General features: G+C 45.3%; 1 protein-coding gene and 1 long non-coding RNA gene across 6 annotated transcripts in view; one reads left to right on the top strand and one right to left on the bottom strand.

Moving 5' to 3' along the window:
- Positions 1 to 26984, bottom strand: part of NOS1 (nitric oxide synthase 1) — a 290226-nt gene that overhangs the window by 168729 nt on the left and 94513 nt on the right. The gene's annotated exons all lie outside the window — the stretch shown is intronic.
- Positions 15531 to 26823, top strand: LOC146030942 (uncharacterized). Its single transcript, XR_014456428.1, has 3 exons — positions 15531 to 15626; positions 15723 to 15950; positions 26562 to 26823. It is a non-coding gene; the product is annotated as an uncharacterized LOC146030942 (long non-coding RNA).

Genomic DNA, 26984 nt, shown 5'->3' on the forward strand with positions numbered 1-26984 from the left:
ATTATTCAAAAGACAAAAAAGAGGTGCAAGATGGAAGTGTCCAAGGGCACTCCCACCCAAACTAGGCCCCAAAGAGCACATTATTCAAAAGACAAAAAAGAGGTGCAAGATGGAAGTGTCCAAGGGCACTCCCACCCAAACTAGGCCCCAAAGAGCACATTATTCAAAAGACAAAAAAGAGGTGCAAGATGGAATTGTCCTACGGCACTCCCACCCAAACTAGGCCCCAAAGAGCACATTATTCAAAAGATAAAAAAGAGGTGCAAGATGGAAGTGTCCAAGGGCACTTCCACCCAAACTAGGCCCCAAAGAGCACATTATTCAAAAGACAAAAAAGAGGTGCAAGATGGAATTGTCCTACGGCACTCCCACCCAAACTAGGCCCCAAAGAGCACATTATTCAAAAGACAAAAAAGAGGTGCAAGATGGAATTGTCCTACGGCACTCCCACCCAAACTAGGCCCCAAAGAGCACATTATTCAAAAGACAAAAAAGAGGTGCAAGATTGAAGTGTCCAAGGGCACTCCCACCCAAACTAGGCCTCAAAGAGCACATTATTCAAAAGACAAAAAAGAGGTGCAAGATGGAATTGTCCTACGGCACTCCCACCCAAACTAGGCCCCAAAGAGCACATTATTCAAAAGACAAAAAAGAGGTGCAAGATGGAATTGTCCTTGGGCCCTCCCACCCACCCTTATGTTGTATAAACAGGACACGCACACTTTAACAAACCAATCATTTCAGCCACAGGGTCTGCCACACGACTGTGGCTGAAATGATTGGTTCGTTTGGGCCCCCACATCACAAGCTGCCATTTAATATGTCCCTGCACAAACTGGCTCTACAGAGGCAAAAGGTCGTCCTCATCCTCATCCAGCGATTCCTCACCACCATCAGTATCTTGTTCTTCCTCACCCTCACAGAGTATTAATTCGTCCCCGCTGGAATCCACCACCACAGGTTCCTGTGTACTTTGTGGACGCTGGTCTTTCTCGTAGAATTGATAATTCATTTTTATGAACATCATCTTCTCCACATTTTTTGGAAGCAACCTCCTACGCTTATTGCTGACAAGGTTCCCAGCTGCACTAAAAACTCTTTCGGAGTACACACTGGAGGAAGGGCAACTGAGGTAATATAGAGCCAGTTTGTACAGGGGCTTCCAAATTTCCTTTTTTTTCTGCCAGTACTGGTAAGGACTCTCTGACATGCCTACTTGGGTGCTGTCACCCATATAATCCTCCACCATTCTGTCAATGGTGATAGCATCATAGGCAGTGGAAGTAGACATGTCAGAAATTGTTGGAAGGTCCTTCAGCCCAGACCAAATGTCCAAACTTGGTCCTTTATCACCACCAGCGGGGGGTTTAGGAAATCGCAGTTGTTTCCTTGCAGAACCAGTTGCTGGAGAAAATGAAGGAGAAGGTGCTGCTGAGTCACTTTCCACTTCAGAAGATGACAGTTTTCTAACCAGCAGTTCTTTGCACTTCTGCAGGCTTGTGTCCGCCGGAAAGAGTGACACCACGTAGGCTTTAAACCGAGGATCGAGCACGGTGGCCAAAATGTACTCCTCTGATTTCAAAATTTGTACCACCCTCGAATCCTGGCAAAGCGTATGAAGGACTTCATCCACAAGTCCCACATGCTTAGAGGACTCGCTCCGTCTCAGCTCCTCCTTCACTTTCTCCAACTGTTTCTGCAAAAGCCTGATGAGGGGAATGACCTGACTCAAGCTGGCAGTGTCTGAACTGACTTCACGTGTGGCAAGTTCGAAGGGTTGGAGAATCTTGCACAACACTGAAATCATTCTCCACTGTGCTTGAGTCAGGTGCATACCCCCTCCTTTGCCTATGTCATAGGTGGATGTATAGGCTTGAATGGCCCTTTGCTGCTCCTCCATCCTCTGAAGCATATAGAGGGTTGAGTTCCACCGCGTTACGACCTCTTGCTTCAGCTGATGGAGGGGCAGGTTCAACAGTGTTTGCTGCCGCTCCAGTCTTTGGCATGCAGCCGCCGAATGACGAAAGTGGCCACAAATTTTTCGGGCCACCGAAAGAGTCCCCTGCACAGCTCTGTTGTCTCTTAGAAAACTCTGGACCACCAAATTAATCGTGTGAGCAAAACAGGGCACATGCTGGAATTTGCCCTGCTTTAATGCCCGCACGATATTGCAGGCATTGTCTGACACCACAAATCCCCAGGAGAGTCTAAGAGGGGTAAGCCATTGCCCAATGATTACCCTCAGTTTCTGTAAGAGGTTATCGGCGGTGTGCCTCTTACGGAAAGCGGTTACACACAACGTAGCCTGCCTAGGAAGGAGCTGGCATTTCCCAGGTCCTACTACTGGTGCTGCTGCTGTTGTTGCTGCTGGACAAGGTGATTCATCTACCCAGTGGGCTGTCACGGTCATGTAATCCCTAGTCTGCCCTTTTCCACTTGTCCACATGTCCGTTGTTAAGTGGACAGTGGGTATGACCGCATTTTTCAGGGCACTGAGAACACTTTTATGCACTTTACTGTACAGCTTCGGTATCGCCTGTCTAGCGAAGTGGAATCTTGACGGTATTTTGTAACGGGGACACACTAAGTCCATCAATCGTCTAAATCCTACTCCAGCAGTTATGGACACCGGAAGCACATCTAATACAATCAGATCTGCTAAGGCCTCAGTTACCCGCTTTGCCATTGGATGACTGCTGTCATACTTCATCTTCATGGCAAAGGACTGTTGGACAGTCAATTGCTTAGTGAAATAAGTGTTCCGACTTCCCCTCCGGGATGATGAATGACTCCCAGCAGCAACAGCAGCAGCGGCAGCAGTAGGAGGCGTAGCAATGCAGGATCCTCCAGAAGAATCCCGGATAGGAGAGGAGTCAGTCAGGCAAGTAACATGGCCTATAGGACTACTCCCAATCCTCATTGAGGAAGAAATTGACGAGGAGGGACTTTGCGGTGTAGTTGGGCACGTGGACACAACAGGACAAAGGGATTTAGTTGTCCCTGGACTGTGTACATTCTTAGCCACAGTTTCTGAACTAAACAGCAACTTATGAACGCTCTTCAAGTGACGTAGAAGGGAGGATGTCCCTAGGTGGGAAACGTCCTTACCCCTGCTTATTTGAGCTTTGCATAAGCTACATATGGCAAAACAATTGTTGGACGGTTTGGGATAAAAATAATTCCAGACCGAAGAGGTGGATTTATTGGTCTTCTGTCCAGGCATGGTGATGCCCTTTGGGATCTCACGGACAACAACTGTCTTGCCCGGTGCCTCATTTAAGCAAACCGCATCAGCATCGTCCTCCTCGTCAATTTCTCCCTCAGCACCAGCTTCATCAATATCCTCCTCCTGGTGTACAACACTGACACCTTCATTATCGACATCTGCAACTGCACTGTCTGTGATCCTTCCAGCACATGCAGAGGGTGTGCTGCGAATGCTGAAAGGAGCATCCTCTTCCCGTACAGTGATGGGAAGGTCAGGCATCGCAACCACCAACACCCTTGGACTCTCCACTGGGATTTGTGATACCATGTCTTCTTTGGAAGGCAGAGTTGTTTGCTGGATTTTTGTTGGTGACACCTTAAATCTCTTAAATTTTAAAGTGGGAGAAGGAGGAGGAGGAGGAGGAGGAGGAGGAGGACTTTGATCATCTTGTGAAGCTGAGCCACTAGTCATGAACATAGGCCATGGCCGTAGCCGTTCCTTGCCACTCCGCGTTGTAAATGGCACACTGGCAACTTTAAGTTTCTCCTCCAATGATTTGCTTTTTCTTTTTAAGGGCCTTTTACTCAACTTTGGCTTTTTGGATTTTACATGCCCTCTACTTTGACACTGGGCATCGGCCTTGGCAGACGACGTCGATGGCATTTCATCGCCTATGTCATGATGACTAGTGGCATCAGCTTCAGAAGCACGACGAAGTGGCTCCTCATCTTTTCCTTTTTTTTTATCCTCCATATTTTGGATATCTAACGGTAGGCAGCGGTGTCAGCAAACTGGATACCGAGATATCAGCTGGTTGTTGTCACTATCCAGTGACAACAGCAGCAAGATACAAAAGTGGATATATATCAGTAACACAACAAGTGGCGTCAGCAAACCAGAGTTATGTACTGCGATATCTAACGGTAGGCAGCGGTGGCAGCAAACTGGATACCGAGATATCAGCTGGTTGTTGTCACTAGCCAGTGACAACAGCAGCAATATACAATATTTATTTTGTGGATAGTTACACTGGTAGGTAACACAACAAGTGGCGTCAGCAAACCGGAGTTATTTACTGCGATATATGTAACGGCAGCGGTGGCAGCAAACTGGATACCCAGTTATCAGCTGGTTGTTGTCACTAGCCAGTGACAACAGCAGCAAGATACAATATTTATTTTGTGGATACACTGGTAGGTAACACAACAAGTGGCGTCAGCAAACCGGAGTTATTTACTGCGATATATGTAACGGCAGCAGTGGCAGCAAACTGGATACCCAGATATCAGCTGGTTGTTGTCACTAGCCAGTGACAACAGCAGCAAGATACAAAAGTGGATACACTGGTAGGTAACACAACAAGTGGCGTCAGCAAACCGGAGTTATTTACTGCGATATATGTAACGGCAGCAGTGGCAGCAAACTGGATACCCAGATATCAGCTGGTTGTTGTCACTAGCCAGTGACAACAGCAGCAAGATACAATATTTATTTTGTGGATAGTTACACTGGTAGGTAACACAACAAGTGGCGTCAGCAAACCGGAGTTATTTACTGCGATATATGTAACGGCAGCAGTGGCAGCAAACTGGATACCCAGATATCAGCTGGTTGTTGTCACTAGCCAGTGACAACAGCAGCAAGATACAATATTTATTTTGTGGATACACTGGTAGGTAACACAACAAGTGGCGTCAGCAAACCGGAGTTATTTACTGCGATATATGTAACGGCAGCAGTGGCAGCAAACTGGATACCCAGATATCAGCTGGTTGTTGTCACTAGCCAGTGACAACAGCAGCAAGATACAAAAGTGGATACACTGGTAGGTAACACAACAAGTGGCGTCAGCAAACCGGAGTTATTTACTGCGATATATGTAACGGCAGCAGTGGCAGCAAACTGGATACCCAGATATCAGCTGGTTGTTGTCACTAGCCAGTGACAACAGCAGCAAGATACAATATTTATTTTGTGGATAGTTACACTGGTAGGTAACACAACAAGTGGCGTCAGCAAACCGGAGTTATTTACTGCGATATATGTAACGGCAGCGGTGGCAGCAAACTGGATACCCAGATATCAGCTGGTTGTTGTCACTAGCCAGTGACAACAGCAGCAAGATACAATATTTATTTTGTGGATACACTGGTAGGTAACACAACAAGTGGCGTCAGCAAACCGGAGTTATTTACTGCGATATATGTAACGGCAGCAGTGGCAGCAAACTGGATACCCAGATATCAGCTGGTTGTTGTCACTAGCCAGTGACAACAGCAGCAAGATACAAAAGTGGATACACTGGTAGGTAACACAACAAGTGGCGTCAGCAAACCGGAGTTATTTACTGCGATATATGTAACGGCAGCAGTGGCAGCAAACTGGATACCCAGATATCAGCTGGTTGTTGTCACTAGCCAGTGACAACAGCAGCAAGATACAATATTTATTTTGTGGATAGTTACACTGGTAGGTAACACAACAGGTGGCGTCAGCAAACCGGAGTTATTTACTGCGATATATGTAACGGCAGCGGTGGCAGCAAACTGGATACCCAGATATCAGCTGGTTGTTGTCACTAGCCAGTGACAACAGCAGCAAGATACAATATTTATTTTGTGGATAGTTACACTGGTAGGTAACACAACAGGTGGCGTCAGCAAACCGGAGTTATTTACTGCGATATATGTAACGGCAGCGGTGGCAGCAAACTGGATACCCAGATATCAGCTGGTTGTCACTAGCCAGTGACAACAGCAGCAAGATACAATATTTATTTTGTGGATAGTTACACTGGTAGGTAACACAACAAGTGGCGTCAGCAAACCGGAGTTATTTACTGCGATATATGTAACGGCAGCAGTGGCAGCAAACTGGATACCCAGATATCAGCTGGTTGTTGTCACTAGCCAGTGACAACAGCAGCAAGATACAATATTTATTTTGTGGATAGTTACACTGGTAGGTAACACAACAAGTGGCGTCAGCAAACCGGAGTTATTTACTGCGATATATGTAACGGCAGCAGTGGCAGCAAACTGGATACCCAGATATCAGCTGGTTGTCACTAGCCAGTGACAACAGCAGCAAGATACAATATTTATTTTGTGGATAGTTACACTGGTAGGTAACACAACAAGTGGCGTCAGCAAACCGGAGTTATTTACTGCGATATATGTAACGGCAGCGGTGGCAGCAAACTGGATACCCAGATATCAGCTGGTTGTCACTAGCCAGTGACAACAGCAGCAAGATACAATATTTATTTTGTGGATAGTTACACTGGTAGGTAACACAACAAGTGGCGTCAGCAAACCGGAGTTATTTACTGCGATATATGTAACGGCAGCGGTGGCAGCAAACTGGATACCCAGATATCAGCTGGTTGTCACTAGCCAGTGACAACAGCAGCAATATACAATATTTATTTTGTGGATACACTGGTAGGTAACACAACAAGTGGCGTCAGCAAACCGGAGTTATTTACTGCGATATATGTAACGGCAGCGGTGGCAGCAAACTGGATACCCAGATATCAGCTGGTTGTTGTCACTAGCCAGTGACAACAGCAGCAAGATACAAAAGTGGATACACTGGTAGGTAACACAACAAGTGGCGTCAGCAAACCACAGTTAAAAATTTAATTACTGAGTCTGCGATATCTAACGGCAGCCAGTGGTGTCAGCAACAACAACAACTTAATTTTTTTTTTTTATATTTTTATATATTTTTAATTTTTTTTTTTTTTTTTTTATATACTCTGAGAGGTAGGTACAAGGTAGTGGCACTGGCAACAACAGAGGTGACTGCCTGGTAGGTGTTTACAACCATATAACAGGTAGCCAGGCAGCACAAAAACCCTCTCTGGCAGCACAATAAAAATTATTAAACCCCCTTCTGTCTGTAGTATTCTGTAGCAGGCTAGCAGCAGCAGTGACACAATTAGAGATGAGCAGGCTATAGCAATATAGAAAGAAAACCCCCTCTGCGGCAGTACAATAAACCCCCCTCTGTCTGTAGTATTCTGTAGCAGCAGCAGTGACACAAATTACAGATGAGCAGGCTACAGCAATATAGAAAAAAAAATCACTCTCCAGCAGCACAATAAAAATGATTAAACCCCCTCTGTACTTGCAGCTCTTTAGCAGCAAGCAGCACAGTGACACACACAACGCTCCAGCAAACCCCCCTCACGGAGCAATAAATAAAACCCCCCTCTCTGGCAGCACTGCTGCCTGCTCTGCGTCGCCCCACAGAATGAAGATGGCGGCGGGTCCCGGCTTTTATGTAATCCGGATCTCGCGAGAATCCGACGTCACCAATGTGACGTCGGGCCTCGATTTCGGCTCCGGGCCTGCGCGGGAGTCCGCGGACGTCCTGGATCCGGATTCGGATTCAGGACGTCCGTGCGGATCCGGATCTCGGAGATCCGGACCCGCTCATCACTAATTACAATGCAAAACCAGGTTGATTTTGCCATGTAATTGATTGCTGCTTTAAAAAACAAGGGAAAACTCTCCCAAAATCTCTCACTTTCTGAAACTCTCACCCTATTACATTTGGCCCTATATAATGTTCCTGCTAAACATTATAGTCATCCGCTAAATAGAATGAGCAGGGCCGCCGACAGGGGGGTGCTGTGGGTACAGCTGTCCCAGGCCCTGGACTTAGGATGAGCCCAGGCAGCTCATGTTGCCCACAGCAACCCTCTACTGCGTGCTGCCTGCGCTGCGCTCGGTCCCCAGCAGGTCTCGAAGCACAGCCTGGCTTCTTAAATGCAGGAAGCCGGTAGCCAATTAAAATGCTGCACCTGCTTTTGTACTGTTAGCCAATCAGAGCGGTTGCCGGTACATGAGCTCTGATTGGCTCACCCACCGGTGCTGCATTTTAATTGGCCGCCGGCATCCTGCATTGAAGAAGCCAGGCTGTGCTTCGGGACCTGCTGAGTCGGGCGGTGATGAGGGGTAGGATATGGGTGTCCACGCGCTACCTTACACACTAACAGCTCGTTAGTGTGTACCTCCCGCACTGACGGCTCATCCAGAGTGCCCGAAGGGGGGGGGGGTGACTGGCCTGGAAATCAGCCCTGGGCCCCAAAATTCCTGGTGTCAGCCCTGAGACTGAGGAATGAAATAAAAAGTTTAATTTGTTTTAAATGTAAATTTACATACTTTTTTTTCCCAAGGAAGCAGTGATACAAATGTGCATGAAGCTTTAAAATAAAAGTTCTGCAGATATCTCTGGCATTAAATATAATACTGGAGGGAAATCCTAGAGAGGGTAAAATAGGTTTAATTGATGTTTTGCATAAAGACTTCTTCATCTCAGCCTTACTGTATATACAAAGAGATAGAGAACAGAGAGGTGTCAAGTTTGTAATAGTGGTTGTTGTTGTGACGGGTCTAAGAGCGTATAGTGAGCACCTGCAAAGCTTTGAGAGACTGAAGAGGCTGCTTATCCAGCAAATGCACACAATGTTCTTACATCTAACGCAACCAGGGATGTGAGCCACTGAAAGGAACTTTCCTGAGGGCACTTATTAACAAAGCCATCAGGAGCCAAGAGACAAGTCGCACTTTATATACTGTAGATATAAAGGACTAGGGTTGGAGAAAGAATGCAGGTGTTTGCTAGCAACACTGTATTAGTCCAGAGAGGGAAAGGAACATGAACAGTCTAATCTTTATGAGTGCTTTTTGGTTTAACCCATACTATAAACATTGTGATAAACCAACACGTAAGGTTTACATGTTAATAAAAAAATAAAATAAACATTATTTCAGCACCAGTTTGTACAATACGAACAGTGGCCCTGATTCACAATCATTCGTAAGGGGACGAATTCAGCCCTGTTCCAATGTTGGGGGGGTCTGTTTATGCTCAAGCGCAGATTTGCATGTGCAGACCCCGGCTATGAATGGCTTCAGTGAGTTACACACTCACCGGGCCGTTCCTTGTTGGGAGGGAGGGTCGGGGGGGGGGGCGAACGGGGATAGAAACGGGGATCACACAGTGTTTTATGGGAGTCCCCATGAAAACATCACAAGTCGTCAGCGCCCACGATTTGCGGAGGAAATATTTATTTCTGTAGGCAGGAGAAATCATTTGTTGATCCATGACCATTGAATGATGTCTCCTGCTAGCAGAGGCATGCATGGTACTGAGGAGATTCGGCGGTGGGAGGCGGGAGGGCGTTCGGCGGGGCGCGTTTCAGCACTCGGTAAGCAGTGATCTTTGTAGCAGCTGAGAGTTTGGGATGGACACTGAGGAAGAGATAGAGCCTCCTGAAGAAGCTCCCCTCCACTAGCAACCAATCAGCATCTAATACCGCTTTCAGACCGCACTCTAGACCCGGGTTATTGCCGTGTTCTTGCGGCCCCAACACGGGTCAAGGTACGGTCTGAAAAGGCCACCACGGGTCAAGCAACACGGGTGTTCAACCCTGGTAATGACCAGGGTTGAACACGGCTATGACTAGCAACCAATCAGCATCTAATACCGCTTTCAGACCGCACTCTAGACCCGGGTTATTGCCGTGTTCTTGCGGCCCCAACACGGGTCAAGGTACGGTCTGAAAAGGCCACCACGGGTCAAGCAACACGGGTGTTCAACCCTGGTAATGACCAGGGTTGAACACGGCTATGACCCGTGTCAAGTGCAGTGTGAACGGGTGCCTGGGTCGAGCGACCCGTGTCCCGTTCACAGTATGGAGGAGGCAGCACTGTCAGCTCCAAGTACTGCCTCCTCCCGAGCCCCCGATGACGTGCCGCCGCCCAGCTCCGCCCCCCTGTGACATCACCGACTCGGCAATATGCTGTGTCGGAACTTTCAGACCGCATTGCCGTGTTGCTCTGAAAGTAGTATAACTAACATTTATCAAGTGCAGTCTAGAAAATGATATGTAAAAACTGTAGACAAAGTACCAGCCAATCAGCTAATAACAGCGATGTTACAGGAAGCTGATTGGTTGGTACTTTATCACCATCCACTTTATCACTCCCCAAGGCATAGAAGCACATGATCACACAGGGCCTTCTTATTTGTGTTGATGTGCACTCATTGGCCCTTATTTAGATCTGATCACAGTACAAATTTGTTCTCAAAATGGGCGAAACCATGTGCACTGCAGGTGGGGCAGATGTAAAGGTGCAGAGAGAGTTAAATTTGGGTGGGGTGTGTTGAAACTGAACTCTAAATTGCAGTGTAAAAATAATGCAGCCAGTATTTACCCTGCACAGAAACAAAATAACTCACACAAATCTAGAGGTGTGTACACACGGTCAGATGTGCCTTAAGATCCTATCCACGATCCGATCAGATTGGATCGTGGATAGGATCTTAAGGCACATCCGATTTGCATCCAATCTTGACTATATAGTGCAGATCTGCACTATATAGACAAGGCAGCCAAGACTTTCTGGCTTCCCAAACGTGAACGCGCATCGGGATCGGATCGGGATCGCAAGGGTTAAAACCCTTGCGATCTGCATCCGATTCCAATCCGATGCTGATCCAATGTTGACTATATCGTCAACATCGGAAAGGAAATCGGACCGTGTGTACACACTATAACTCTCTCTATACATGTTACATCTGCCCCACCTGCATTGCACATGGTTTTGCCCATTTTGAGAACAAATTTGTACTGCGATATGGTCTGAATAAGGGCCATTGTACAAAGGATTAAGGGGACCTTTGCAAAAGTAGGAACTATGTAAGTCTGTTACCACTATGGGGTCAGTTCAGTTAGAAGCAGGGGAGTTGCGTGGTAGTTGCATGGCGTACACATGCCTGCAACAGCAGGGGAGCTGATTTATGTTTTTGCTGGTGGGTGCTCAAGGGGGCATGTCCTCTAGAGAAGGGGTGTGGCCCTGCAATGGGCCCCCAGTCCGAGACAGAGGCAGACAGGGATCCGGGCAGAGCCGCAGCAGGGTCCCTGCAGCGGATGGGCAGTCAGCAGTGGGGTCCTTGCAGTGGATGGCAATATCGCTACTAGTTCCTATCGGCCACAGAGACCTCGCCGCTGCCTTCCCATCCGATGCAGGGAGCCTGCCGCTGACTTCCCATCTGCTGCAGGGACCCCGCTGCTGACTGCCCAGCAGTTCCGCCAATAGTGTTTTCAGACTCACTAGCACAGGTTGGCGGCGAGCAGCGGGTGAGCTCCAGCCGTGGCCCATGGGTGCTTATCATTTTCCATGGGCGCTCGGGCCCCTGAGCACCCATGGAATCGGCGCCTAAGTGCATCAGAAGCTTCGGCATCAGAATTCATGCTCACAGCCCGATCATACCTCTGTACTCGAGGACTGTTGTACCTAATTGAATTGAGCCTATTGTCTCTTGCTGAACCACAGTGAACTACAGTATACATGTCACAGCATCAGTATTTGTGTACAATATATCATCTTGATTTTCTAAACATTATTGACCCAGTGGGGGCTTTGGTACTGAAACCTCTTTAATAAGAATAGGACCCTATACATTGAACAATTTAGAGTATAAATATGAACAAAGTGAAAAACATTTTTGCAAAGGTTATGCTCACTTCCCTATATCCATCCAGAACACCCTCCTGCCCATATTGACCATTAGCCGAACATCTTCCCATGATGATTAATGAATATGACATTATAAAGGGAGCTTTTGGGAGAAGTCATTAACAGGTGATAAATGTACTTTGGCCTGTTAAAGAGATGGAGTGTGTGAAAAATATGAAGAGGTATCTGATCTGAAATAGATCACCTTGCTGTTAATCAAGTTTTGGGTGGAGGTCTCTCTGTTTAAGGTTATTTATTTAGCAATCTGTACAGTAATTGTAAAATCATTTCATCTTTATAGAATGTTTGGTACTTGTTTCCTAGCACGGCGCCCATCGCATACCATACTAAGTGGTGTGCGATGTGTGCGATGCGATATTCATGTTAAATGAACAGGAGTGCTTGTACAATGAAATATAGCATGCAATTTTTAATTGTACAAGCACCCCCTTGGTCAATGCCACCCCCACGATCAACTCCAACCCGAAGCGTGGCAAGCACAGCGAGCCCGTGAGGGGCGGCGGTACGCGTCCTCCGACCTTTCCTAAACCCCTACTATCCACGTCGGCGTGGAGTTGATTTTAGATAGTGACCGAAGCGTGGCGAGCGCACGCGGAATAGGAGCCCGAAGCACAGCGAGCCCTGCGTGGGGACGCGGAATACATGTAAAGTAATCCGCGTCCCCTCGCCACGCTTCGGGCTCGGTGGCTCGCTGCGCTTGCCACACTATCTATAATCAATTCCACGCCGACGTGGATAGTGATGGCATGAAAAGGTCAGAGGACACATACCGCCGCCCCTTGCGGACTGGCTGCACTCGCCCCGCTTCGGGTTGGCGTTGATAGTAGGGGTGGCGTTGCCAATGGGGGTGCATTTAACATTGAAAGCACCCATCAGGGTGCTTGTACAATTAAAAATTGAATTGCATCACATCGCATGCCGCTATATTGCATGCAATGCGATTGTATAAGATGTACTACGATCAAAATATTGGGTGCCGTGCTAGGAAACAAGTACCTATTGTTTTACTATAACTAATTGCATGGAGAGCTTTCTCTGATTGTCAAGTATGTCCTTTCCCTACAACGACAGGGACAAAAATAATGGTAACATTTCATTCATAATGGGTTATCATAGCTGGTAAAAGTACTTACAGTGTATGGAACCTTTATGTGTGCTGAGACTTTATATTACAATAATATAATGAATTTGCAGTACAAGCGACTGAATGATGTCAAGAGAGACCGTGAACTAAGGAGCAAACATTGTGTAATACTTCTTGTAATGGATTCATGCTGCAGAGATCAGAAGACATGATGAGTCACATTGAATTCAGCAAATGGAAACCAAACTACAATGATTATCAGGATCTTCACCAAGGTATCTAGACGAGGGGGTCGACAGTCAATAGGCTGGCACCATACGGTCGACATGGTTAAATTGTCGACACATGAAAATGTTGGCATTTTTTTAATGCTTTTTATTTTTTTTTTACTTTTTCATATTTTACCATTCACGTGGACTCTGACTGGAAACAGTAATGTGTGCTAAAGGCAACGCGCAATCTTGACCAAAGAATGGCAAGCTAAAGAAGTCACGTGAGGGGGTGCAGTACACTTTTTTGGGGTCTATGTGCTGAAATTCAGTAGTACGAATGTTAGTAAATGAGTATACCACCACAGAAATCATGGCCATATACGGCCAAGTTCTATCGATTGTGTATTTATTCATACACCAGAATTCATCAGAGCTTGCCAGATATTAATTTCGCAAATCAGCAGAATTCAGCTGATAGTAAATGAGCTGATGCTAATTTTACAGCCGTATTTTAGATGGAATAGGTGTGAATATGTGCATTCGTATCCATTCAATCTCAGTAAATTTACCCCAGAAAGTTAGCCAAAATCTCACAGTGTTTCCCCGCTTGCAGAATGGAAGGGGTGGGGGGAGGTTCATCCGGGGGCACCAGGAGGCGCAGTTCCAAAAAACACTAAAAAGGTAGCATAAGGGGAACTTTATGGTATGTGTCTCTGGGGGGCTCATTAAGGAACCACCCATCGCCTCCTCTTCCATCCCCATCACCCTCTTCCATTTACCATTACCCACGCCATAAGCATTAGCGGTCACTTCACTTGCAGCAGCAGCAGAACACTATAAGTGCACATCAGCACAGATAAGAAGGCTGGTGTGATCATGTGCTTCTGTCTCTCTCTCCTGTCAGGAACCAGAGGCCATCATGCACTAAAATCCAGCGTCTTTTTTAAGGGCAAGCCATTCGGAAGACTATTAACAGGGGAGTGACGTCAATCCCGTTTCGATCAACCTGTTTCTGTCGCACACGCTGAGTAGGTTCTGGGTTGCACACAAGTTGCACACACTAGAAAAATCATTTGAATGGTGAGTGAGTTGTAAATGGATTTGCAGCTATAATCCAATCAGTGTGATTGTCGCAAGCCATACACATGGCGGGTTTTCACTCTGGCAGGGCAGCAGATATCTGATCGCAGGGATATGCAAGTTTGTATTGCAGCAACCATGTCTGAATAAACCCCGTAAATACAAATATATGTTACACAATAAGCTAACCCACTGGTATACAATGACTTGTCCTTTCTGTCATTCAGACGGTGCCAAATATCAGCGGTGCACACACCAAAGCAACATCTCCAAGCTGTGAGATCGCTATTCCAATAATTCTCCTGAATGTGAAATGCTCGCACACCGCTGTACTGATTATACACAACTCACACAGTACATGAACAGCAAATGATGTCTGAGCACAAAAACCTCTATCATGTTGAAGACATTGCTTATATTAAGCCACCTTGATTATGTACAGTATGTGTCACAGACATGGACATGTAATGATGGACGATATGGGACGGTATAAAATACTGTGGGGGTTATTCTAATTAATTTGCATCCCCCAGTGTCATCGCACGGGGGACCGATTTTGTGCGTATGCACATGTGCCGGTGCATTTCTGCGCATGTACATACGCAGGGTGCGTGCGTCCATGATTGTGGGCATGAGGCGGCGGCGGATAGTCACGCCCATGGAAACGCTGGGCATTCCCATGGTGATTGCCCCGTGACGTGGGTGCCGGGGAAAGGCAGCTGATATCACCGGATGTCAGCTACCCGCCCCCTTCCTAGTGAATGTGCACGCATATCTAAGGTGACCTGAGAGTCACTTTAGTGTGTACTCACCCCATCAATCGATGGTTGGCGACCATCGAATGATGTGGATATTTCCCCATAGCCTGTGAATGGATGTTTATGTTGAACAGGGGGAGGGGGGGGGGGGGAAAGGTGTACCAGAATTCGGTAGGTGACGTCTGGGGGACTCGCAAGGCTGTGAATTTGCAGCCTTGCCAATCAACCAGAATAACCCCTTTTGTTCATAGAAAGCAGTACACAGTCACACTCATAGCAATTAACACAGAGAACAGGATTTTTCAAATAAGAAAATGGACCTGAATCTTTACCTATCTTTGGAATTTTGAGCGATAAAAAGTTAAATAGCTGGATATAGGTAATTATTCTAAGGTGCGTCAGTCAGTGTAATTGTAACACATACCTTTCCAACATATGGTCCCTGAGAGGCAGGACAGTGCACATGCAATTTGGGGGGGAGGGCGTGCCTATATTGGGGGGGGGGGTGCCTATTTTGCAGCTGTGGGGCATGCCCAGCAACACCTCTGGCTGCAGGAATATAATCTATTCGCAGATGACAGGGGGGGAACTCCCAACTCCCCCTCCCCCCCCCGCCACTGGACACTGCGAGCCCTGGGAGGGATGCAGGAACATCCCAAAAAAAACGGGACGTTCCCACGATATGTGGGACAGTTGGGAGCTATGGTAACATGCTGACATTTCGCAGAGGTAAGTGCTGCAATATGATGTAAATGTTCCCTATCTGTGCAGTCTCTGTTCCCATGCAGTGTGGTACTGATACATCCTTTCTGTCCCTACCTCCAGATCATAAGCTCTTCAATTCCCAAGGAATATCCCATTCTAGAGCCAAAGCCTGACCATCAGTTTCAAACTGATGCAAGAGCATAATAAAATAGTGCAGAAGGATTTGCTGCTGGGGCATTGTATTACACAATGTCTAATAATACAAACTGAAAATTGGGCTGAAGAAGTAGAAACCAGGGACTGTATTACAGATCAATCATCACTGCACTCGTGACTCATCTGATCACGGTAGAATCATTAACCTTTGTGTTCTGCTTTGTGACTAATATCTCAGGAGAATGACAACGACTGCCTCACTTGTCCACTAGTGAGAGCTAAACAATCTGTCTAGTAATTATTTACTTACACATTTCCCTGACACTTCATATTTCACCATTACTGCTGCACCATGACCAGTGCTACGATCCTGCACAGTATTTACCAAAGAGCTATGTGAAAGTTTGTGTTGATGGATTAACAGAGTATGATACCCTGTAGGAACGCATTACATAGATCACCATGGCGATGACAAAACAGAATTGATCTTTTTCAGTCTGTTGCTCAGGAGTATAAGAAAGTATTCAATTAATGTGTATAGAAGACTACATAACAGAATTTTCAGATCAGAATAATGCATACAGTATGCATGTATTGAATTATCAAGATTACCTAATGCTGGGTACACACCAGAAGGATTTGGCCTCAATTCCCCCAATTTCGTTACAATCTCAACTGATTGTATGTAAATTGGGCATGTTTTGGCATGTTTTAGATCCAATTCTGATCCAATGCGCCTCCCCGCTGGTCGTTTGGTTGTTTTGCAGATCCTACCTGCTGCAGTTAGTATTTGAAAATGACCCCTTCAACAGTTGTCAACATTGACACCAAAAAAAAAAAAAACCTCTTGTCTACCTTGTGTCTACCATTTTCATGTTAACATTTTGACAAGGCCGATATTTTGACCTTTTGACTCTGTCGACCTTTTGGGTTAGACCTATTGACTGTCTATCTAGATGGCCTGGCCACAGAAGGGGCTGAAGGGACAACTGTGATGGGCCCCGGCGATCTGAGCCACCCCAGAAGTAAATACTAGTGCGCCACTGTAGAGCCCGCCTACTGTACTACAGTATATGTGCCACTGTTGGCCACTCGGCCACCTGTCCTGTCTCTGTCTGTGCCTGCTGCGGCCATCCGCTCTGCCATTTATGGTAGTGTCTGTGCCACCGACGAGCGTCGCTCTCAGCAGTCTATACTGTGCCACAGTGGCTGTGTTGAAGCACTAATGATTGTTTACATTCGCGACTCCTCCCACATGCCAAATTTCACATTTTTACTTTTACACTTTTTTGTGTATCATGCACAGATTGCACAGGTCTGTGCATGGTTCTGTCAAACTCGACAAGTTGAACTTGGTCTATTTGTTTTGCGATTTTTGGTTCTACAAAAATCGCAATTGAAGTGTTCAAAAAAAATGCAATTTTTACCGCAAATCAGCCCTTAATAAATTGACGATTTTGGCAAAACGTGCGAATTTTGCAATTTTTAACTAAAAAAATGTGAAATATCTCATCCTATTAAATGTCACCCTACCTATCTAATAGTACACACCCCAAGCAATCATTCGTGCTTCTACACCAGGGCCGGCGCCACCACTAGGCAAATCTAGGCATTTGCCTAGGGCGCCGGCCACTGGAGGGCGGCATTTTGCTCCCCCTCCCCCGTGCCGCGGGGGTAGCTGTCCTGTGGCGCTGTGTATTTAAGCCCTTGAGTGGTATGCCCAGAGATTTTCTGGGCTCAGCTGCGCTGCCGCAGCGGGCTGTCCCGGAAAATCTCCGGGCAAACCACTAACATACAATAGGTGCGCGCCAGTGGTGTCCAGGTGTGCACCACTGGCGCAGCACCTCTAGTGCCCACCCCCCGCCACAAACCTTGTCCCCCCCCCCTGTCTCCAACATGACCTTTTGTCCGGCGGCAACGATCCCCTGCCGCCCGCTAGCCGCCCGCCGCCCGTCACTCATTTTACAGTGACGTCGGCGGCAGGCTCGGGTATGGTCGGCGCGGGAGGACTCGGGAGCGCTCAGGCACCCGAGTCCTTCCAAGCCACCGCGATCATCCCTCAGCCTGCCGCCGACGTCACTGCTAAAAGTGACAGGCGGCCCGGAGTCTGACAGCCGGAGCAGAGGCGAGGGGGGGGAGAGGCTTACAAATACACAGCGCCGCAGGACAGGTACCCCCCCCCCCGGCACCGGGGCGCCCCCACCCCGACTCGCCTGGGGCGCTCCGGTGCCTTGCACCGGCCCTGTTCTACACACGCCTATTCCTTTCTTTAACACAATTACAATTAAGTGCAAATAGGGAGTATGGGGAAGTAGGCACATGACAGAGGTCAACTGCAGGTAAACCACCGGGTATTTTTGATACCTAGTTAGTGAAAATGATAAATAAAATATTTTACTCTTTTGCTGTACTCTGTTCAAATTCTTCCTAAATTCTTCCTAAAATCTTCTTCTGTCAATAGCAAACTTTAGTATGAGCACACTGTACCGAATGCTGATATAGAACCTTCAATCAAGATACTTAATTACCTAGGAGGATAATGTACACTTTTATAGGAGTGTTTTATGTTAGTCATTTCCAGCAGCCAACCTGCAACCTGAAATACAAATTATATGCTATAACTGCAACTGCTATAGCAAGAAATGCAGGCAATATGTCTCCTGTTTAATGTCCCATCACTGAATATAGATCTTGATAAAGAAGACTTCCATCTGTGCCGGCTACCTAAATTGCCGCTTGACTTTCTCCCACAAGCAAAAAGCAAGATATGTGAGCTGGTGTCATTAGGGGAAAATGAAGGAATACTGTAGGAGAACTCTTTTCAACAAGTCCCGTAAAGCATCATAATACTTTGAAATGTCCTGTCTGGCGGTGCCTCAGCACAAATGCAGGTTTATAAATATTGCAGTTGAAATAGCAGATTGCACTTGTGTGACCCCTTATTGGCTGATCATAAGTAATAAATGGCCTATCCAGAGAGAGAGAACCAGGAACTGTTCTGTATATTCTTTGCTGACACATGTATAAACAAGGTTTAAAGCAGCAATTTTGCATAGAAGTATTTTTTTTCAGTTTTCATTTGATTAATAATTCTTTAAATAGCAAGTTAAGTACATTTTAAGAATGTATTTGATAGTCATTGTTAATAGCTATCAAACTTCAGGTAGTTACAGTACCTCCTCTCCATACCTCCCAACTGTCACGCTTACCGCGGGAACGTCCCCGTTGTCCCGCGGTGGGAGCCCCCCCAGCTTGCCGAGAATAGACGCTGTGCGCATGAAAACGGGGGCGTGGCCGGAGTGCGGTCACCCCGTGAGGACACGCCCCTTTTCTCAAGGCCGCGCCCCCTTTTCGGGCGCGAACGTCCCGACCTCCCAACTTCAAAAGTTGGGAGGTATGCCTCTCTAGTACCTCTTTGGAGGGCCAACAAATATGGCTACCACAGAATCACAGCTCTCAGCATGTCAAGAGGTAGCAGATGGAAGAGAAGATGGAGGATGTCACAGTGCACAAATAAGACACAAAACACATTTCCGGCTCCCATACACATACACAATCAGTTAATTAAACATGTATATTGGCCATGGTTCTGGTACACTCCCAAAAGCAAATTCACTCTTTAACAGACGAAACCATGTGCACTACATGTAACATGTGCAGAGAGATTTAGATTTGGGTTGGGCAGTGTATATAATAAAGCAGCCAGTATTTACCCTGCACATCAAGAAATAACATCAGAATCTAACTCTCTCTGCACTTGATACATCTGATGACCACCAGCCCCCCCTGCACAGTGCACAAGGTTTTGTCCATTAAAGAATGAGTTTGATTTTGCGAGTAAAGCAGAATCGAAATCATTATCTTAATAGGCAGGAATGGGCCAGATTTAGAGATGCACGGACATGCAGTTGCAATTTTGGGCCTTATTTTGGTTCACACTTAGAGGCAAATTCTTTCTCAAATGGACAAAACCATGGGGGTTATTCTAGTTCATTCTTTCTGACAAAATCCTTCTTAGATGGACAAAACCATGTGCACTGCGGGTGGGGCAGATGTTACTTGTGCAGAGAGAATTAGATTTGGGTGGGGTTTTACTTCAAAGTGAGATCTATATTGCAGTGTAAAATAAAGCAGTCAGTATTTTCCCTGCACAGAAACAAAATAACTCACCCAAATCTAATTCTATCTGCACATGTTACATCTGCCCCCCTGCAGTGCACATGGGTTTGTCCATCTAAGAAGGATTTTGTCAGAAAGAATGAACTAGAATAAACCCCCATGTGCACTGCAGGTAGGGCAGATGTAACACGTGCAGAGAGAGTCACATTTGGGTGAGTTATTTTGTTTCTGTGCAGGGAAAACACTGACTGCTTTATTTTTACACTGCAATATAGATCTCACTTTGAAGAAAAACCCCACCCAAATCTAATTCTCTCTGCACAAGTAACATCTGCCCCACCTGCAGTGCACATGGTTTTGTCCATTTTAGAACAAATTTGCCTCTAAGTGTGAACCAGAATAAGGCCATTTGTTTGCAATGGAAAATGATTCCGCCATCTCCTTGTGCACAGCAGGCTTCCAGCTGCAAACACATTTGCAGAGGTTGACTAGGAAATGCCCATAAAACAGTCCCAACATACCTGTCTGTTGTCCCCACATTCCTTCCCTCCAAAACGGACTACCTGTCATTCACCTTACAAATAAATGCTCTGTGCATCCACAGTTGCTGACCATTCGCTGCACATACATAGGGCGGTATTCAATGAGGCTGATTCGCCATGTTTTTATGGCGATTTTGTGCTGTAAGGCGAATTTTTGACTAAAACGGTGAATCACCCTATTCAATGACCAGATGGCGAATACATTTCAAGGTTTTTTTCGCCATGATTCACCGAGTAGCAATCGCTATCTTTTTATGGTGAAGTGGAATGTGAACTTTTAAAATAAAGTGTTTTGTTTTTTACATTTGGTGTCAAAAAATCAGGAATTTTATTCTGAGGAGGGGCATGCTATTTTTATTCATGTGCTGTAAGCACATAAATATATATTTAATTTAAAATTAAATTCACCAGGATTATCATTCGTTATTAGCATCCTGCAAAACAAATGACAGTCAATAGGAAAGGGCCAAGCTGCTTGTTGCTTGAAAGCCAAAATCTAAAAATCCATCACAAGGACACCAGGCCGAGAGCTCCATTAGAGCACACCATGTACGATACTATCTAGTAGTCCTTGTAGCTCCAACATTCCAATCACATCATGTTTACCAAACTTAACTATGCACATGTTGTATTTTAATGGTTCCCTTCAGTAAATATTGCTTATAAAGACCATAAAATATAGTAAGTGCATAAAATATAAAAAACATATGATGTGTAGGGGTTTTTATTAAAAAAACAAGCCACCTGTACTTCTGCCCCCACAGTTCCCTATGGGGCCCTTTTATCAAACGATATTGGCAGCTATTTCCCCTTTTGGAGGGTTAGCTGCAAATTGTGACTATGCCCAAATGTATGTATGTAATGTATGCAGCAGCATCCCTCATAGGCTTTCTATGTAAGACACGATGCTGCCAGATTTATCAATTTCACAAATGCCATCTTCAAGATGGAGGTATTCCATTGTAGCCAATAGGTTACCCACCACATTACTAGTTGGCAGAGGGTCTCCTGGAACCCTCTTTGAAGGTGGCTGCGGTGCATGTGTGGTCAATGGGCTGAGGGCTTGTGCATGCAGTAACCCTGGCAACGCAATGAGCTCATCACATCGTAGGGATGGGTTCTTATTAATACATCCAGCAATGAGATCCTGGAGGTGACTTCATCGGTTATGTCCCTCAACTCAGATCCACTATCACCTGACATTTATTAGTATAATATATACCTAAAAAAACCCATAAAGTGCTTTGTGCTGCAGCATCAGCACTGACTGTATTTATGTCCTAAAATAGACTTATTGCACTGGCTATATTCACATTGTGGGCCACTATGGGCTTTCGGTGGTTTATTGCATATGTTGATACTTTGAGGATGCTCTGAGGACCACAAGGTGCAGCAGTTCTGACTGCAGGGGGACATTCCAGACCCTACTAGCCAGAAGTAAGGGCTGTGAGGTAGCAGTGGTACCACCCTAGAGCACTTTGCTTTGTGCGATGACAAAGCTCTCACACTCCTAATTACGGTCTGCCTAACTCTTCTATGTCCCCTCCCTAATTGCAATGTTATAATCATATTCTCAATGTACCATAATACAATATACATTCCTTGACAAAATCTTCAGCAGGGCTGCACCAATTTGTTTAAACATAGAGAAAAATAAGTACTTTGTTCCGTCCCGCAGCCTAACAATGAAAGTTCCCCTAACATGCATCCTAACCCTATCCCTCCCCTAGTGCCCAGCCCTAAAACTAACATTAATACTCATGGTTGGGATCCATCAGCCAGGATAATACTGACTACATATAGGCCACAAGCACAGGACAGCTTCATTTTTTCACTGCAATTTAGATTTAAACTTGGACATACTGTAACCCTCTCACATCTCTCTGCACACATTACATCTGCCCCATCTGCACAGTGATACCCCTTTCACATCGCAACCAATTACCGGGTACAAGCCTGTTTGACCCGGTAATTAGTGCGATGTGAAAGGGGTTACCGTGTCCCGAAAATGGGTAGTAACACGACAATAAGAACCGGTAAGAAAGCAGAGTTCTTACCGGTTCGTTGCTGTGTTGCTTGGTAGTTTGATTAAACGGGTCGAGCGACCTGTTTCCCATTTACACTATGGAGGAGGCAGTGCTTGGAGCAGCGCTGCCTCCTCCCCCGCCCCCGATGTCACGCCGACTCCCCACCGTACCCCCGGATGATGTCAGCGAACTATGTGAACATCCCAAAATGCAGGTTCGTGCTGGGACTGAACCGTTTCAAAGTCCCTGTCCGAACCTTCATTTTGCGATGTAAAATCATCGTAACTTGTTCTTTTTGCTTGACTCCCAGCTCAGAATCAGGCCTTGTTAGTGCAATCAAGCTGATAGCTGTCATTATCCAATGATAATGTCATAAAATGATTATTGTGTTACTATTAATATTATTATGTTGTGCTAGTATTAGAGCAAAATATACTGTGGTATTGAATCCTTTAATGTCAGTGACATTGTTATATGTAAGGCAAGCATTATCTTTTTATATTGCAGGCTTTTTACTGAGCTGTGAACTTACATTCCTTACATTTTATGTTATATCATTTCACATAGGGCTTTATTCTGGTTCGTGCGGCTGGGCCGTACGTGTACGTCCCGGGGTTTTGATCTGCGCATGCATACCATCCGCAATGCGCAGGCGCGACGACTCCACAACGCTCACGGACGGGTCTTTCCGTGCGAAAAAACCTGTCCGCAAGAGTACGGTCATTGTGGGCGGCATAGGGGCGTGTTGAGGGGAGCGGCCGAAATAATGAGGGAAACTGGGCGTAAACATGGGCGTACACGGGGGTGTGTACAATAAATGTACAGTGCTACTACCGCTCAATTGGCGAAAGCACCGTTCATTTCGGACACAAAACAGGCGGCCGCCAACCGCCACCTCAGACCACCCCTACAGATACCGCATGACAGCGTACGCCTGGGTCTGCTAATTAACGCTGATTACTACTCAAACACATACACCTGAATGTAATAAGCAATGCTGCAGCCTATTAAGTCCAAACCATTATTTCACTACCTGCAAGCCACACTGCACTCAAACACGTATGCGGATGTTTTGTGGGTGGACTTTCGCTCACCGGCCGCGTACAGGAAATGTACGCTGATACGGAACATACGTACGTTTGGCCGACGCAACCAGAATAACCTCCATAGTTACTACCTCCACTAGTGTGTGTAGGGCTTTAAACACTTTAGAACTAGTTACACTTTTAGATCATTGTTACAGTTAAGCTGGTTTCACATTGCAAAAACCTGCTTTTAACCCGTTTTTGTAAACATGTCTTAAAAAGGGTCAAAAGCCAGTTAAACCCCTTTCATATTGCATGTTGTAAAGGTATATTGCAGTTTCAATACCATTTTTGTACCTATAGAAAGCCATACAATGTCATTTTAAATGTTTTTTTTCCTGCTCGTGGGCGGGGTTCATGTGTGGTTACCATTTGTAGCAAATACCGTTTCTGAGCTGTTCAGACGGTAGGGAAAACGGCTCAAAAACATGTAGGATCCTGCTTTTAACACGTTTCAAAATACCGGTATTCTGTAACCGGTAAATTGACAATGGAGCTTTCACATTGCAGCTGTCCCTTTTTTAAAACAGTAAAAAAAAACGGCAATATACCGTGTTAAAGCTGCAATGTGAAAGGGGTATCAGTTTCTGAGATCGTTGTACACAAACTTTGTTTCATGTTTTGAAACCTTGTTTCATGCACAAATAAAATATGTTTGTGTGTATTTCATGTGTTTTATGCATTTATACAACATAAATTGAAACATAAAAATATTTTGAAATACGAAAAAATGCATTATCCAAAATGTTTCTGGTCCTGAGCATTTTGGATAAGTGATACTCAACCTGTAGTACCATAACTGGAGATTTTAAAATATGGTAATGCCATGAACAACCTCTGCTCCTTCAAGGAGACACAGAAAACATGTGCTGTTATGGTGCGCTAAGGACTGTATTTGGAAAAATACAGACATAGATATATGACTAATTTGTAAATAGACCTTATTTTAATTATACATATTGTATTTATCTTGATGTGATTTGCAGCAATAATGATGAACAAAAATAAAACATAAAATAATATATTAATAAATGCTTTGTTTACTATCAGACAGCAATACATAATTATTTTTTTCTTTGGTCTATTAATGTTAAATTTGCAATATGACAGGAAATAGAATGCGAGTTCTACAAAAATGGATAAATGAAATCATATAATCGTAGAAACAGAACGTGGAAGCAAATGAACTAATTGTGTGGTTTAATTGTGTGATGACAATATAAGACTTAATTAATGTGGCATGGTAATATTCCATTTGTTCCAAACTCTACACAATATAATTGACAGGTTTAAAAATCCATAGTTTATTAATAATTTTTGTGTAAAAAAAAAAAAATACATTTATGGTGGACAATAATTGTGGGTAAATAATTTAACCATTCAATATGTATCAATATCAAGAACAAAGGCCCTTATTCAGATCTGATTGCAGTACAAATTTGTTCTCAAATTGGGCAAAACCATGTGCACTGCAGGTGGGGCAGATGTAACATGTGCAGAGAGAGAGAGTTACATTTGGGTGGGGTGTGTTGAAACTGAAATCTAAATTGCAGTGTAAAAATAATGCAGCCAGTATTTACCCTGCACAGAAACAAAATAACTCACACAAATCTAACTCTCTCTACACATGTTACATCTGCCCCACCTGCAGTGCACATGGATTTGGCCATTTTGAAAACAAATTTATGCTGCGATCAGATCTGAATAAGGACCAAAGTATCTGCAGTATGGGCCTAATTCAGACTGGAATGCAGGACACATTTGTTTCATAATGGGCAAAACCATGGGCACTGCAGGTAGGGTAAATGTAACATGTGCAGAGAGAGTTAGATTTGGGGGAATTTTTTTGTGTCTGTGCAGGGTAAATACTGGCTGCTTTATTCTTACACTGCAATTTAATGTAGATATCAGTTTGAACACATCCCACCCAAATCTAACTCTCCCTGCACATGTTACATCTGCCCCACCTGCAGTGCACATGGTTTTGCCCATATTGAGAACATATTTGCCCTAAGATAAGTTCTGAATTAGACCCCATGTAACAAGGCAGCAGAGAGTAGGAGTTGTGTGCTGGCTGCCTAGGAATACTGTACTATAGCCCAGTAGATGCAGGATGCATTGAGGTGTCTGTCTGGAGCGCATACTATACCTTTATTAGATGACTTGATTGGAGTCGTTGCAATGAGACACTGCGGCTGGAGAACATCGTCCGTGCTAGATTCTATCAACATGGATTCCTCCCTACTTATATACATTCCACTATTGTGGAATACCAGAAAAACTAGTTTTGTGTTATCTTACTGCACCTGACATGGCCCCCAGCAGTGACTATTTATCATGTTGTCTCTAAGACCTTGAGGATACAAACAGTCATAATGTAGTATTGGGCATAAGCATATTTTTGTTAAGCAAAATGCACCTTTTATGTATTGCCCATGTGCACAAAAACTATTACACATCCATTCAGATGCACTTTGCACTTGCACCTTCTCATGCTTAGCATAGCAAGCATTGCCTGAGTAATGTTATGGTCCAACAGTAGATAGTAGTGCCCACATCCTCAGCTAGCCTCAGTCTGTTTCCCCAGCCACCCATTGTCTCCCCACCCAGCCCTCTTATCTTTCCAGCCACTTAGTCTGGCAAGTGTCTCCCCTGTCCCCTACACCCAGTGTCTCCAACCACCTGCAGCCCACAAGCACCTACTTCTGTTTCTTCTGTCTGCTTCTCTGTCAGCAGGGCGGCGCACAAGGCATCACACACATCTTGTCACAATAAAATATATATTTTATTGTAACAGGCAACTATCAGCAAGCAACAATGGCTACTCAGACCCCACAGATAGATCTATCTATAACCAATGCCTGCACAGCTGCAATGGTCAACATAATGTAGGCATCGGCATATAAATACACTGGTGCAAGTCGCTACATATGTAGCGACTTGCACCATACAGTGTATTTATATGTATCGAGCAGACATTCATTGCATGTATCTTTTACAAATATGTGTTTTTCACTTCTTTGTTTATAGGGGTTGCCTGGTTACCTATCCTGAAGTCCGTGCGCTCCGGCTGGAGCGCGTCGCATAGCAGTGACGTCAGTCATGACCGGATGGAGGACGGCAGCCAGCAATCCCGCAGCACGGTGATGGGGGTTATTTAGGTGAGTCAATGTATTTCTGTTTTGTGAGCCTGAGGACGTGCAATAAAGCACGAAACGTTGCTTAACTGTAAGACCGCCGTGTCTGCGTATTGTTTTTCCGTAGCTGAGAGACCTGTGAGTGCTGACACCCTGCCGCATTGTTCCATATGGGAGTTTTCTCCTAGCTCAGCACCCGGGCAAGCTGATATATACGAGCCTGGTTGGAGTGCCATTACCTACAAGTGCATATACAGGACTGATAGTTTGTAAGCTGGATACAGCTCTGGCGAACTTCATTCATTCTCATTTAATT

The sequence above is a fragment of the Crinia signifera genome, chromosome 1, assembly GCF_055691185.1.
Source record: "Crinia signifera chromosome 1, ASM5569118v1, whole genome shotgun sequence".
In the NCBI taxonomy this organism is placed as follows: Eukaryota; Metazoa; Chordata; class Amphibia; order Anura; family Myobatrachidae; genus Crinia; species Crinia signifera.